The 16,509-nt window shown below is 46.2% G+C and overlaps 1 pseudogene; it reads right to left on the reverse strand.

Moving 5' to 3' along the window:
• Positions 1-10,049, reverse strand: part of LOC147124301 (protein sel-1 homolog 1-like) — a 58,740-nt pseudogene extending 48,691 nt beyond the window's left edge.
• Positions 10,050-16,509: the final 6,460 nt, after the last annotated feature.

Raw genomic sequence — 16,509 nt, forward strand, 5'->3', positions numbered from 1 at the left:
AATATAGGGGGTATAATTAAGAAGTTTGCAGATGATACTAAAATCGGCTGTGTAGTTGATACTGAAGAAGGAAGCTGTAGACTGCAGTAAGATATCAATAAATTGGTCAGGTGGGCAGAACAGTGGCAAATGGAATTCAATCCGGAGAAGTGTGAGGTAATGCATTTGGGGAGGGCTAACAAGGAAAGGGAATACACATTAAATGGTAGGACACTGAGTAGTGTAGAGGAACAAAGGGACCTTGGAGTGCATGTCCATAGATCCCTGAAGGTAGCAGGCCAGGTAGATAAGGTGGTTAAGAAGGCATATGGAATGCTTGCCTTTATTAGCCGTGGCATAGAATACAAGAGCAGGGGTGTTATGCTTCAAATGTATAAAACACTAGTTAGGCCTCAGCTAGAGTACTGTGTGCAGTTCTGGTCACCACATTACAGGAAAGATGTGATTGCACTAGAGAGGGTACAGAGGAGATTTACAAGGATGTTGCCAGGAGTAGAGAATCTTAGCTATGAGGAAAGACTGGATAGGCTGGGTCTGTTTTCTTTGGAACAGAGGAGGCTGAGGGGAGACCTTATTGAGGTGAACAAAATTATGAGGGGCCTAGATAAAATGGATAGAAAGGATCAATTTCCCTTAGCAGAGGGGTCAAAAACCAGAGGGCACAGATTTAAAGTAATTGGTGGAAGGTTTAGAGGGGATTTGAGGGGAAATTTCTTCACCCAGAGGGTTGTGGGGGTCTGGAGCTCACTGCCTGAAAGGGTGGTAGAGGCAGGAACCGTAACCACATTTAAAAAGTACTTGGATGTGCACTTGGGATGCTGTAACCTGCAGGGCTACAGACCAAGAGCTGGGAAGTGGGATTAGGCTGGATAGCTCTTTATTGGCCGGCGCGGACACGATGGGTCGAAATGGCCTCCTTCCGTGCTGTAACTTTCTATGATTCTATGATTCTATAAGAGTGATTTCTTATATTCTGCCGTCACATTATCTATATCTATAAAAGACCTCTTCTGTCTGTCTGTCTGTCTGTCTGTTCATTCTCTATACGTTCGAAAGTTATAGAGCGTACCTACATGCGTGGCACATCAAAAGAAAGCTTACGATTACGGACCGGTCATAGGCATATTTACTTTTCCATCAGACAAAAATCGTGCCCACGGTATCCAAAAAACATTCAAAATTCCGCTCATTAAATGGGAAAAGTTCCGCTCATTTGCTCATTAGCATTGAGTGACGTGAAGGTTGACCAATCGTACGGTCGAGCGACCTGACAGTTGACCGACGGTTGACCAATCGCTGCGTCACGGGGGCGGGTTCATTGCGCGTGCGGGCGGGCCATCCTACAGTTGAGTGTTGAGTGACTTGACGATTGACCAATCCTACAGTTCAGTGACCTGACGGTTGACCAATCGGTGCATGTGTGGGCGGGCCTTATCATTCTGAACCGAGGTCAGTGGCCGCCATCTTGATTCTTCACAATTTTTTTGCCACACTTTCTGTGTGTTAGGGAACTAAGGAAAATAACAATTTATTTGGGTTTTAAATTGTATTTAGCAACAGTAGGAAATGAAGAGATCCCCTGCCCTTTGCCCAGAGGCTCGCCTACTTTGACGGCCATTTTGAGCGGCTGTGCTGGCGTCGGGCGCAGCCTAGCACCCTGGGAAGCCTGGGCCTTGAGTTGCGGGCCATGCTGGGAGCCGTCGCGCACAAAACTTCCCCGGGGTGTCAACAGCCCCGCCCCAGAGCCTGACCCAAAGCCACCAGGTCACCGGCCGCGGCGGGCCGTGCCAGGAGCTGCCGCATACAAAACTTCCCCGCGGCATCAACATCCCCGCCCCAGAGCCTGACCCAAAGCCACCAGGTTACCGGCCACGGCGGGCTGTGCCGGGAGCTGCCGCGCACAAAACCTCCCCGCAGCGTCAACAGCCCCGCCCCAGAGCCCGACCCAAAGCCATCAGGTGAGCGGCCGCGGCGGCCCAGTCTCTCTCTCACACTCCCAATCTCTCTCTCTCACACTCCCAATCTCTCTCTCTCTCACACTCCCAATCTCTCTCTCTCACACCCCCAATCTCTCTCTCACACTCCCAATCTCTCTCTCCCTCACACTTCCAATCTCTCTCTCTCTCACACTCCCAGTCTCTCTCTCTCTCTCACACTCCCAATCTCTCTCACACTCCCAATCTCTCTCTCTCTCACACTCCCAATCTCTTTCTCTCTCTCTCACACACTCCCAGTCTCTCTCTCTCACACTCCCAATCTCTCTCTCTCTCACACTCCCAATCTCTCTCTCTCTCACACTCCCAATCTCTCTCTCTCTCACACTCCCAGTCTCTCTCTCTCTCTCACACTCCCAATCTCTCTCACACTCCCAATCTCTCTCTCTCTCACACTCCCAATCTCTCTCTCTCTCTCTCACACACTCCCAGTCTCTCTCTCTCACACTCCCAATCTCTCTCTCTCTCACACTCCCAATCTCTCTCTCTCTCACACTCCCAATCTCTCTCTCTCTCACACTCCCAATCTCTCTCTCTCACACTCCCAATCTCTCTCTCTCTCTCTCTCACACACTCTCTCTCTGTCTCTCTCTCACTCCCAGTCTCTCTCTCTCTCTCTCACACACACTCTCTCTCTGTCTCTCTCTCACTCCCAGTCTCTCTCTCTCTCTCACACTCCCTCTCTCTCTCTCTCTCACACCCCCACTCTCTTTCTCTCTCTCACACACTCCCAGTCTCTCTCTCTCTCATACTCCCAGTCTCTCTCTCTCACACTCCCAGTCTCTCTCTCTCACACTCCCAGTCTCTCTCTCTCTCACTCCCAGTCTCTCTCTCTCTCTCACACACACACTCCCACTCTCTCTCTCACACACACTCCCACTCTCTCTCTCTCTCACTCCCACTCTCTCTCTCTCTCTCTCTCTCTCACACTCCCACTCTCTCTCTCTCTCACACTCCCACTTTCTCTCTCTCTCACACTCCCACTCTCTCTCTCTCTCTCTCACACACTCCCACTCTCTCTCTCTCTCTCTCACACTCCCAGCCTCTCTCTCTCTCTCACATTCCCAGTCTCTCTCTCTCTCAATTCAATTCAATTCAATTCAAATGCTTTATTGGCATGAAAGTTTACAGAGAACCATATTGCCAAAGCTTACATTGCAAAAAGGTACAGTTTTCTAACATTCTGTAGGTGTCAATCGATTTGACATTTGTTGGGTACATACAATATTACTTTTAAACAATATTAATTTTAAACAGTCTTTGTACTTCATTTGGTACGTTTAATATTAATTTTAAACAGTCTTAATTTTAAACAGTCCTCAGGTTGTGACATGTTGTTACATATTTGGCCCCAAGGTATGGTCTGTCTCCTTCTCCTAAGACTAATCTCAATTTTGACAGATCATCCAATTCCTTGAAATCTGGGGTTGTTTGGCTTAGCTTGTTGAATAATATGTTTCTTGATGTGTTGAATTTTTCGCATTTTAGGAGGAAATGCATTTCTGTTTCAACCTCGCCAGCCAGACATTGATCGCATATTCTATTCTCTCTAGGCTGCCAGGATTTCTTGTATCTGCCTTTTTCAATTTCCAGTTGGTGGTCGCTTAGTCTGTACCTGGTGAGGGTCTGTCTCTGTTTTGTGTCTCTGATGGTCGTGAGGTAGTCTGCCAGTTTATATTCTCTTTTTAGGGCCCGGTAACATTCTAATCTGCTTTGGCTTTCGGTTATTTTGTTCCAATGTTCCAGGTAGGTTTCTTTGCATTGTTTAATGATTTGGTTCACTCGGATTGGTGTTTGGACAGCTGTGTTGGTCTGGGTCTGGTCAGGGTCCGGCTGAGTACTTAGTTTCAGTAGCAGCTGACTCAGGGGACTCTTTTCTGGGTTTAGCTCTTGGGTCTGAAAGGCTTTGAAATGAAGGGTGTCTGGGGAGCTAGATTTGAGGTGATTTAGGAAGTTTAGTGCTCGTTTTTGGATGTTTATTATCAGTGGGTATCTGCCTAGTTCGGCTCTGCATGCATTTGTTGGCGTTTTTCTTTGGGTGCGAAGGATGCTTCGGCAGAATTCTGCATGTAGGGCTTCTATTGTGTGTTTTTCCCATTTAGTGTAGCTTTGGTGATTTAGCGGGCCCCATACTTCACTACCGTACAGTGCAATGGGCAGGATTATGCTGTCAAATATTTTGAGCCAGATTTTGATTGGGATATGGATGTTGTAGAATTTACTTTTTATTGCATATAGGGCTCTCCGGGCTTTTTCTTTTAGTGCATTCACTGCTATGCTGAAGCTCCCTGATGCTGTAATAGTTAGACCAAGGTAGGTGTAGCTCATAGTGTGTCCTATAGTGGTATCACTGAGGGTAAACTGGTATTTGTTTTCCTGACATCTGGGCCTTTTTTGAAAAATCATGATGTTGGTTTTCTTTAGATTTACTGTTAGAGCCCAATTTTGGCAGTATTTGTCGAGTAGGTCTAGTTGTTGCTGTAATCCCTGTTCTGTGGGAGACAGCAGAACCAGGTCGTCCGCATAGAACAGGGATTTCACTTCTCCATCCAGGAGACGGAGACCTGGTGACTCGCTTTGCTCCAGCATGTCTGCTAATTCATTTATGTATATGTTGAACAGGGTCGGGCTCAAATTGCAGCCCTGCCGGACGCCTCTTCTCTGGGTGAAGAAATCGGTGCGTTTGTCTCCAATTTTGACCCCGCATTTGTTTTTCAGATACATTGATTTAATAAGGTCATAGACTTTGCCCCCTATTCCACACTGAAGAAGTTTATAATAGAGCCCTTCGTGCCATATAGAGTCAAAGGCTTTCTTGAAGTCGATGAAACAGGCGAATATTTTCCCATTTTTTGTTTGGTGTATATGTTTTCCAATGAGGGTGTGAAGGGTATAGATATGGTCGGCTGTGCGGTGTTTTGGAAGAAAGCCTATTTGGTTTTTTCTGAGGATATTATGTTTGTTAAGAAAATCAAGTAATCTACTATTTAGAATACTGCAGAATAACTTCCCTAGACAACTGTTGACACAGATGCCGCGGTAGTTATTTGGGTCTGATTTGTTTCCACTTTTATATATGGGGGAGATTAGTCCTTGGCACCAGATATCGGGAAAACAGCCTGAGCGTAATATGATGTTGAATAGCTTGAGTATAGCACCCTGCATCTCCATATTGCTGAACTTGAGCATTTCATTTTTGATGTTGTCTGGGCCACAGGCTTTCTTTAGGTGGAGAGATTTTGTTTTTGTGGCCAGTTCTTTCCATGTGATTGGGGAGTCTAGAGGGTTTTGGTTGTCTTTAATTGTTGCTTCTAATGTGTGGAGTTTTTCTGTGACCTGATGTTGACTTGGGTTTGTTTCGTTTATTGGGATGTCTTTGTAGAGGTTTTCAAAATGTGTTCTCCAGATGTCTCCATCTTGGATTGGTAATGCTTGCAATTGTGTTGTACTCAGGTTATTCCACATTTCCCAGAATTGTTTTGGATTGGTGGAGTTTTCAATTTCTTCGAGTATTTTGTGGGTATAGTTTTGTGTTTTGTTCCTAATGGTGTGTTTATATCTTTTGAGGGTTTCATTGTATCTAGTACGTAGGTCCGGATTGTTTGGTTGGTGATGCTTTTGGTTTGATATTTTTCTCAGGTCTTTTCTGGCATTTTTGCATTCGTGGTCAAACCATTTCTTATTTTTATTTTGTCTTTTGTGACGCTTCCTCTTCTGTTTCACAAGGTCGGCTTTTACAGCTGCCTCATGGAAGATCATATTTATATCCTCTATGGCCATGTTTACACCATCTCTGGTGATCTCGTATGGGTTTTCTTTAAATTTTGATATTTTACTTGTGAGATCAGGTGACTTTAGTGCTGTGATTAATTTTTCTCCACTGTCTGGGGCCCATCTGTATGTCTGGTTTATTTTATGGAGCTTACTGGGTTCCTTTTTTGTGTCTGTAGTTTGGGCAGAAAGTTTAAGGTACATATTTATTTGGTTATGGTCTGAGAGGGGGGATTGCTGCCTGACAGTGAATGAGTTGATATCGCAGGGGTCCAGGTCAGTGATTGTATAGTCCACCACACTAGACCCAAGAGTTGAGGAGTATGTGAGTCTCCCTAGGGAGTCCCCTCTGAACCTACCGTTAACTATGTACAGGCCTAAGGCTCGGCAGAGTTGCACTACCTCCCTACCGCTTTTATTTATTTCACGATCAAGGTTGTTCCGATTTGCGATGGCTGGTGTGACATCTAAAGGGGTCTGGCCAAACACATGGTTGTTTCCCTGTGGGTCTATGAAGTCAGGTTCACAACCGGTCCTTGCATTTAGGTCCCCACATATTATCACCTTTCCTTGGGCCTGGAAATGGCTGATTTCCATGTGGAGAGTATCAAATAACTCCTCTTCGAAATATGGCGATTCTATTGGAGGTATGTAGATCGCACATAAGTAAACATCTTTTTTTGCTATTCCTATATTTTTATCTAGTTTTAGCCATACGTGTGATTTTCCCTGTTTTACCGGTGAGATGTGTTTGTCCAGTTCTCCCTTATACCACACCAATATTCCCCCGGAGGTTCTGCCCTTGCGTGTTTTAGTGTTCTTTACTGAGGGCACAATGATTTCATGGTACATTGGAGGACAGTGGGTCGGCACGTCCTTTTGGCACCATGTTTCTGTTAACACAATTATATCAATGTCTTTTATAGCTTTTAGGAATTCAGGGTCTGTACTCTTCATCCCAAAAGTTGAGGAGCGGAGGCCCTGGATATTCCAGCAGCTTATGTGGAAAGAACGCATTTATATAGTTCAATAAAACGAAATAAAATGGACCTATTTTGTGGGATGAGTGTGGAAACACTATTTTCTATAATGCTAAATGATGATTTAGTATAAATTTCATGAGGCATGCACATATATCTATCTAATAATAGTAATAATACTGATAAGATAACAATAATGATAATGATAAATAACAATATTAATAATTTCTCCGGCTTTCTATCAGGCTGTTCAGCATCGTCATGATCTTTCTCAGTTCTTGGTCTACAGTCTGTGGTCTAGAGGGGGGTCTTGGGTCAGGTATAAAAGCACGGTTCTGTTGTTGGTTTTGTAAAGGGGGGTGGGGGACATTGGTGGTCCTGTTTGGGCTCCCAATGGTAGAGGGGGTGGGAGGTCTGCGTCTTTTGGCAGTGTTTATGAGGTTTCTTGCGAAGACCCACATCCGCTGTTTGAGTAGATGTATTTCGTCATAGAGGTCCCTTGTGTTGATGTTTGGATGATGGGCCAGGGAGACGTTGGGGAGGACAGAACATCTCGTGTCGATCTCCCTGTTGGTGTTGTGGATTATATAGGCTGGGGTGTCCTTTCTGGGCAGTAGTGTGGAGATCACGATCCGCGCCTCGGGGAATTCCCTGCTGGCCTTTTCCGCCATCCTGCTCACCGCCCTAGCAGTGCCTTCCTGTAGGGTGCGTAGGTCGTTCGTGCCTGTGTGGATCACAATCCATTTGGGGCTTCCAAGGGATTCTTTGTTCAGGATCTTCATTGCTTGGTCTGTGTTGCTGCACCATTTTTTCAGGACTTGATGGTCTGGGAACAGCCTCTGGGGGTCCAGAAACTTTCCGTTGGAGTCGGTCAGCAGGACCGCCTGAGGGGCTGGTTTTTCAGACTGGGTAACAGTAGTCTGGGTAGGACTCGCCTGGTGGCTGGTTGTTGGCTGGGTTTCTGGGATATGTTGTGTGGCAGGAGCGGGGTTTGGGGCTTTCGGTGTGTCATCGTTTGGGGGGGTATCTGTCGGTTTTTGTGTTCCTGTGTGTGAGGACTGGGTAGCAGTAGTCTGGGCATGACTCGACTGAGGGCTGGTTGGAGCGGGGTTTGTGGCTTTCGGTGTGTCTTCGTGTGGGGTGGCATCCGGCGGGTTCTGTGTCCTTGTGTGTGTTTTTGTGTCCTCAGGTTTTTGGACCTTAAGAGGTTTGTGTTGCCTGCTGAGCCTTTCTACGGTCTCCTTCGTTTTGTTTTGTTGAGTACGGAGTTCTTTGATCTCATTTCTTTGCTCCTCTATGGTCTTTCTCAGTTTGTGGATGGTGGACTCGTGTTCCGTTTTTAGCTGTTTGAATTCCTCCTTCAAATTCTTGGCCAGTGTTTCTCTGTATTCGTTGAAATCAAGTTCTAGTTTGGCCAGATTCTCTTTCATCATTTTGTTTTCGTTGAGAGGTGTGGGGGGGGTGGAGATGGGCAGGGAGGTGTTTTCCTCTGCTGGTCTCTCTTCTTCTTCCTCCACTTGGCTCTCATCATCCTCTGTTCGACTCTCTTTTGTTTCTGTCCATTGGTCCTCTTTGTGTCTGCCTTAGTTTTCAACTGGGGGAATTCCTTTTCGAAGGAGTCCAGATTTTCCACATTCCCCTGTATCATGATCTTTCTATTTTTGTTGTAGTAGCTTATGGTTAGCTACTTCCCTCTCTCTCTCTCTCTCCTTCCATCTCTCTCTCTCTCCTTCCCTCTCTCTCTCTCTCTCTCTCCTTCCCTCTCTCTCTCTCTCTCCTTCCCTCTCTCTCTCTCTCTCTCTCTCTCTCCTTCTCTCTCTCTCTCTCTCTCTCTCTCCTTCCCTCTCTCTCTCTCTCTCCTTCCCTCTCTCTCTCTCTCTCCTTCCCTCTCTCTCTCTCTCTCCTTCCCTCTCTCTCTCTCTCACTCCCAATCTTTCTCTCTCACTCCCAGTCTCTCTCTCTCTCACTCCATCTCTCTCTCTCTCTCTCACTCACTCACTCCCAGTCTCTCTCTCTCACACTCCCACTCTCTCTCTCTCTCTCACACTCTCTCTCTCTCTCTCACACACTCCCACTCTCTCTCTCTCACACTCCCACTCTCTCTCTCACACACTCCCAGTCTCTCTCTCTCTCTCACACTCCCAGTCTCTCTCTCTCTCTCTCACACACTCTCACTCTCTCTCACACTCCCAGACTCTCTCTCTCTCACTCCCACTCCCAGTCTCTCTCTCTCTCTCTCTCTCTCACACTCCCAGTCTCTCTCTCTCTCTCTCCCTCTTCTCCCCCCAATCTCTCTCTCTCTTCTCCCCCAGTCTCTCTCTCTCTCTCCCCCGTCTCTCTCACTTTCTCACCCCATCTCTCTCTCACCCTGTCTCTCTCTCCTTCCCTCTCTCTCTCTCCTTCCCCCTCTCTCTCTCTCTCCTTCCCCCTCTCTCTCCTTCCCCCTCTCTCTCCTTCCCTCTCTTTCCCTCTCTCCCTCTCCTTCCCTCTCTCTCTCTCCTTCCCTCTCTCTCTCTCCTTCCCTCTCTCTCTCTCTCCTTCCCTCTCTCTCTCCTTCCCTCTCTCTCTCTCCTTCCCTCTCTCTCTCTCCTTCCCTCTCTCTCTCTCTCCTTCCTTCTCTCTCTCTCCTTCCTTCTCTCTCTCTCCTTCCCTCTCTCTCTCCTTACCTCTCTCTCTCTCTCCTTCCCTCTCTCTCTCTCTCTCCTTCCATCTCTCTCTCTCTCCTTCCCTCTCTCTCTCTCCTTCCCTCTCTCTCTTTCTCTCTCTCTCCTTCCCTCTCTCTCTCTCCTTCCCTCTCTCTCTCCTTCCCTCTCTCTCTCTCCTTCCATCTCTCCCTCTCTCTCCTTCCCTCTCTCTCTCTCCTTCCATCTCTCTCTCTCTCCTTCCCTCTCTCTCTCTCTCTCTCCTTCCCTCTCTCTCTCTCTCTCCTTCCCTCTCTCTCTCTCTCTCTCTCTCCTTCTCTCTCTCTCTCTCTCTCTCTCCTTCCCTCTCTCTCTCTCTCTCCTTCCCTCTCTCTCTCTCTCTCCTTCCCTCTCTCTCTCTCTCTCCTTCCCTCTTTCTCCTTCCCTCTCTCTCTCTCTCTCCTTCCCTCTCTCTCTTCCCCCCAGTCGCTCCCTCTCTCTCTTCCAACAACAACATGCCCTCAAAAAAGCCTCGGCACTGCCGGGCACCCCCAGCTAGTTCATTATATAACAGGTAAATAGAATTATAGACTTTATAACACAGAAGGAGGCCATTTGGAGTTATTTACTCTAATTTCATTATAATTCCTGTCCTTACTTCTTATATTTTTAATTAAATACATTTTCACAGCTTAATGTTTGGTTGAATGCATTAAGTTGTTCCGCCATTCCTGTGTGACTGATGCAAAGGTCAACTTCCAGTTCATTTACTGCACCAGTTCATTTATTGCTGAATCCAATCACTGTTCCTGTGCTGAATCCAATCACTGTTCCTGTGCTGAATCCGATCACCGTTCCTGTGCTGAATCCGATCACCGTTCCTGTGCTGAATCCGATCACTGTTCCTGTGCTGAATCCGATCACTGTTCCTGTGCTGAATCCGATCACTGTTCCTATGCTGAATCCAATCACCATTCCTGTGCTGAATCCAATCACCATTCCTGTGCTGAATCCAATCACCGTTCCTGTGCTGAACCCAATCACCGTTCCTGTGCTGAATTGTAAGATTCGTGAAATTTTCATTAAATAATCACGCAGGAAATTAGGGTTAATAAGACAGCTTTATTGACCAAAAAGAAGCTTGTACAGAGAAACCTTTGATAAAAGGGCACACAAAATGGCCGCCAGACCTCGTGACCAGCTTCTGGGACCATTTGAATTTCTGTTACTGCAAGCCAGACAGGCTTGTGGATTGAGGACATTAAAGCCCGCGAAAACCAGTTTCGGGAAGCCGAAACTCATGGAACTGAGTATACGTATTGATTAGATTATAAGTACAGGACCGATTTGGGTAGCAGGATGAGGCCCATCAAGAAATGGGCGGACAATTGAATGGACATTTTAACCCATTTACTGTACAAAGAAAAGCCGTTTAACAGCCATCAAGGGCAATCTCCAGACCGATCAATATACAAACCGAGTTACGGTGACAAAGCAAAGACATTATCGGCCCAGGAAGGCCAGTTAAGCTATCACCAGCTCCCGTTATGAAGACAAAACACCCCTGCAGAGAGTTCTGCCCGCCAAAATTATTACAAAGACAGGACTATGATTTGGCGGGAGATAAGAATGTTCCAAAAAGGTATAACTGTGGATTGAAAAGTCTATCAGTAGCTTCGCTTCGTAGTTTCATTTGCTTCAACGCTTCCATCAGAACGCTTCAGGACAGACTCTTCGGTTAAGACAGCACTTCGGTATCGGAACGTGTTCGGTGTTCGGGCAGGCAAGGCCCGGCCACGACGAGAAGACGACGAGAAGACTTCGGCTCGGAAGCCAGCTCGGCCAGGCAAGGCCCAGCCACGACGGGAAGACAACGAGGGTGGCCCGGGTACTTTTGTCGGGAGATCATCGACGACCCAGGCCGAAGAATAAGACACCCTGTACCCCAGCCCTGCTTCAAATCAGAAGGACAATTATGACTGCATAAAAAGGGCTTTTCGGGACCAGCGTCCCGCCCCGGGGAAGACCATCGAGAGATCGACGACTGAGGCCGGAGAAGAAGACACTCAGGGCCCAGCACTCCAGTGTCTCAACATCACATCGGTACTGGATTCATCCATGTGCATCCAGTTCTTAAAGTCACGTCGGTAACAGATTCATCCGTGGCGAGCGCTCACCAAGGCTGTATCGGCTGCCTCATCGCAGGAGAACCAAGAGGAAAACAAGCTGCGCCAGAAGCTTCCAAACCCACGTGACAACAGCAAGCGGTGTCGAAAGGCTGTGAACCCCTTTTCGCAATTCTTAAAGTGGTGAGCTTGATCCCGAGTTCCTCAATTCGAAACTTAGTTCGGTCTAGGGGAGGGGGTTAAGGGTAGTTGTAATGTGTTACCCCTTTTACGATGTGCCGTGTGTTCCCCATTTCTATAAAGTTAAGTTTATAGATGTGTGCATGCTTGTAGTTTCTTTAATCTGTGCATACGACATGTATTTTATAATGTTGCAAACTGTTCAATAAAGGCATCCATTTCGTGCTATTCGACCTGGTCTATTGAGTTTTTCTGCACTACAGCTCCCTGCAACTAAGTCCAAGGTCGAGAACCGTAGGGGCGAGTGGGTCGAACCACTCACGGGTAATTATTGCAAGAAGCCTGGCAGGAGACCAGAGCAAGCAAGAGAAACCCCCTACAGAATCCAATCACTGTTCCTATGCTGAATCTAATGACCATTCCTGTGCTGAATCCAATCACCGTTCCTGTGCTGAATCCAATCACCGTTCATGTGCTGAATCCAATCACTGTTCCTCTGCTGAATCCAATCACCGTTCTTGTGCTGAATCCAATCACCACTCCTGTGCTGAATCCGATCACCATTGCTGTGCTGAATCCAATCACTGTTCCTGTGCTGAATCCAATCACTGTTCCTGTGCTGAATCCAATCACCGTTCCTGTGCTGAATCCAATCACCGTTCCTGTGCTGAATCCAAGCACCGTTCCTGTGCTGAATTCAATCACTGTTCCTGTGCTGAATCCAATCACCGTTCCTGTGCTGAATCCAATCACCATTCCTATGCTGAATCTGATCACCATTGCTGTGCTGAATCCAATCACCGTTCCTGTGCTGAATACAATCACTGTTCCTGTGCTGAATCCGATCACTGTTCCTGTGCTGAATCCAATCACTGTTCCTGTGCTGAATCCGATCACCGTTCCTGTGCTGAATCCAATCACCGTTCCTGTGCTGAATAAGAACATACATAAGAACATAAGAACATAAGAAATAGGAGCAGGAGTAGGCCAATTGGACCCTCGAGCCTGCTCCGCCATTCAATAAGATCATGGCTGATCTGATCCTAACCGCCAATCCACTATCACAGAACCATCTCCTGAATCTAACAGAATTAGACACACGAAATAGGAGCAGGATCAGGCTACATGGCCCCTGGGCCCGCTCCGCTACCCACAGGGCCATGACCGATCCGAATCTAGACTCATGTCCAAATTCCTGCCCGCTCCCCATAACCCTTAATTCCCTTTACTTCTAGGAAACTGTCTATTTCTGTTTTAAATTTATGCAATGATGTAGCTTCTACAGCTTTTTGGGGCAGCATATTCCATGGACCTACCACCCTCGAGTGAAGTAGTTCCTCCTCATCTCAGTTTTGAAAGAGCAGCCCCTTATTCTAAGACTATGCCCCCTAGTTCTAGTTTCACCCATCATCGGGAACATCTTCCCCGCATCCACCCGATCCGACCCCTTCACAATCTTATATGTTTCAATAAGATCGCCTCTCATTCTTCTGAACTCCAATGAGTAGAGTCCCAATCTACTCAACCTCTCCTCATATGTCCATCCCCTCATCCCCGGGATTAACCGAGTGAACCTTCTTTGTACTGACTCGAGAGCAAGTATGTCCTTTCTTATGTATGGACACCAAAACTGTACGCAGTATTCCAGGTGCGGCCTCACCAATACCTTGCACAACTGAAGCAATACCTCCCTATTTTTATATTCTATCCCCCTAGCAATGAAAGCCAACATTCCATTGGCCTTCTTAATCACTTGCTGCACCTGCATACTAACCTTTTGAGTTTCGTGCACCAGGACCCCCAGATCCCTTTGTACTTCAGTACTTTCCAGTTTCTTGCCATTAAGATAATAACTTGCTCTACGATTTTTCCTGCCAAAGTGCATAACCTCACACTTTCCAGTATTGTATTCCATCTGCCAAATCTCTGCCCACTTACTTAGCCTGTCGATGTCCCCTTGCAGGTTTTTTATGTCCTCCTCACTCACTACTTTCCCTCCCATCTTAGTATCATCTGCAAACTTTGATATGTTACACTCGGTCCCCTCCTCCAAATCGTTAATATAGATTGTAAAGAGTTGGGGACCCAGCACTGACCCCTGCGGAACACCACTAGTTACTGATTGCCAGTCTGAGAATGAACCATTTATCCCAACTCTCTGCCTTCTGTTAGATAGCCAATCCTCTATCCATGCCAGAATATTACCCCCAATCCCGTAATTTTTTATCTTAAGCAATAATCTTTTGTGTGGCACCTTGTCAAATGCCTTTTGGAAGTCTAAATACACTACGTCCACTGGTTCCCCTTTATCCACCCTATACGTTACTTCCTCAAAGAACTCCAGCAAATTTGTCAAACATCACTTCCCCTTCATAAAACCATGCTGACTTTGTCCTATTAAATTATGATTATCCAAATGTCCTGTTACTGTCTCCTTAATAATGGACTCCAAAATTTTACCTACCACAGATGTTAGGCTAACCGGCCTATAGTTTCCAACCTTCTGTCTACTGCCCTTTTTAAATAAGGGTGTTACATTAGCAGTTTTCCAGTCTGCCGGGACCTTTGCCGAGTCCAGGGAGTTTTGGAAAATTATTACCAATGCATCCACAATCCCTACCGCCACTTCCCTCAGGACCCTAGGATGTAAGCCATCAGGTCCAGGTGATTTATCCGCCTTGAGTCCCATTATTTTACCGAGTACCACTTCCTTAGTGATTTTGATCATGTTTAGCTCCTCCCCCCCCCCTTTAGCCCCCTGTTTGTCCAGTGTTGGGATATTTTTAGTGTCTTCTACTGGAAAGACTGATGTAAAATATTCATTCAGTGTTTTTGCCATCTCCATATTTCCCACCATTAATTTCCCGGTCTCATCCTCTAAGGGACCAACATTTACTTTAGCCACCCTTTTTCTTTATATATAACTATAAAAACTCTTACTATCTGTTTTTATATTTTTTGCTAATTTACTTTCATAATCTATCTTCCCTTTCTTAATCAATCTTTTTGTTATTTTTTGCTGTCTTTTAAAGTTTTCCCAATCCTCTATCCTCCCACTAGATTTGGCTACCTTATATGCCCTTGTTTATAGTCGAATACTATCCTTAATTTCTTTACTTAGCCACGGATGGCTGTCTTTTCTTTTACACCCTTTTCTTCTCAGTGGAATATATTTTTTTTGGAAGTTGTAAAATAACTCCTTGAATGTACACCACTGATCATGTATCGTCTTACCCTTTAATCTATTTTCCCAATCCACTCTACTCAATTCTGCTCTCATACCTTCATAGTCTCCTTTATTCAAGCTTAGCACGCTTGTTTGAGATCCAACCTTCTCACCCTCTAATTGAATATGGAATTCAACCATGTTATGTTCACTCATTCCAAAGGGATCCTTTACTAGGACATTTTTAATTAATCCCATCTCGTTACACAGGACCAGATCTAAGGTTGCTTGCCCCCTGGTCGGTTCAGTTACATACTGCTCAAGAAACCCATCCCTAATACACTCAATGAACTCATCCTCAAGGCTGCTCTACCCAATTTGATTTGTCCAATTAATATGATAGTTGAAATCCCCCATAATTATAGATGTTCCCTTATTACAAGCCTCAACTATTTCCTGATTGATACTCCGTCCAACAGAGTTGCCACTGTTCGGAGGCCTATAGACTACGCCCACTAGTGTTTTTTTCCCCTTTTTATTCCTTACCTCCACCCAAGCTGTTTCATTATCCTGATCTTTTGACCCAATATCATTTCTCTGTATTACAGTGATTCCTTCCTTTATTAACATAGCCACCCCACCTCCCCTTCCTTCCTGTCTGTCCTTCCTGATCGTTAAATAACCTGGTATGTTTAATTCCCAGGCATTGTCACCCTGCAGCCATGTTTCTGTAATGGCCACAAGATCATACCCATATGTAGTTATTTGTGCCATTAACTCATCTATTTTGTTACGAATGCTACGTGCATTCAGATAGAGAACTTTCAAAGATGTTTTGTGACACTTAGTTCCTGCTTTTGCCCTTTTTATTACTTTACCTTTTACTCCATACCTTCTGCCCCTTCCTGACACGCTCTGGTTTTTAATTTCCCCACTGCTACCTAAGTCTATTACCTTCTCTGTTGTCATTTTTATTATTTGCTCTCTCGGAACCTCCCCCCCACTAGTTAGTTTAAAGCCCTCTCTACAGCCCTAGTTATATGATCCGCCAGGACTCTAGTCCCAGCACTGGCCAAGTGAAGCCCGTCCCAACGGAACAGCTCCCTCCTGCCCCAGTACTGGTGCCAGTGTCCCAGGAAGCAAAACCCATTTCTCCCACACCAGTCTTTGAGCCACGCATTTAACTCTCTAATTTTATTTGTCCTAGCCAAATTCGCTCGTGGCTCAGGTAATAATCCAGAGATTATTACCCTTGTGGTTCTGCTTTTTAATTTGGCCCCTAGCTGCTCAAACTCCCTCAGCAGAACCTCCTTCCTTGTCCTATCTATGTCATTGGTACCAACATGGACCACGACAACTGGATCCTCCCCCTCCCACTCCAAGTTTCTCTCCAGTCCAGAGGGGATGTCCTTAACCCTGGCACCGGGCAGGCAACACAGCCTTCGGGACTCTCGCTCTCGGCTGCAAAGAACTCTATCTATCCCCCTAACGATACTATCCCCTACCACTACAACATTTCTTTTAACTCCCCCCACTTGAATGGCCCCCTGCTCCACGGTGCTGTGGCCAGGTTGCTCATCCTCCCTGCAGTCCCTGCTCCTGTCCCCACAGGGAGTAAGAGCCTCGAACCTGTTGGACAAGTGCAAGGGCTGCGGCTCCTCCAACACTACC

This window comes from Somniosus microcephalus, chromosome 1, assembly GCF_052327205.1.
Source record: "Somniosus microcephalus isolate GS21.2 chromosome 1, FLI_Smic_1.0, whole genome shotgun sequence".
Lineage (NCBI taxonomy): Eukaryota > Metazoa > Chordata > Chondrichthyes > Squaliformes > Somniosidae > Somniosus > Somniosus microcephalus.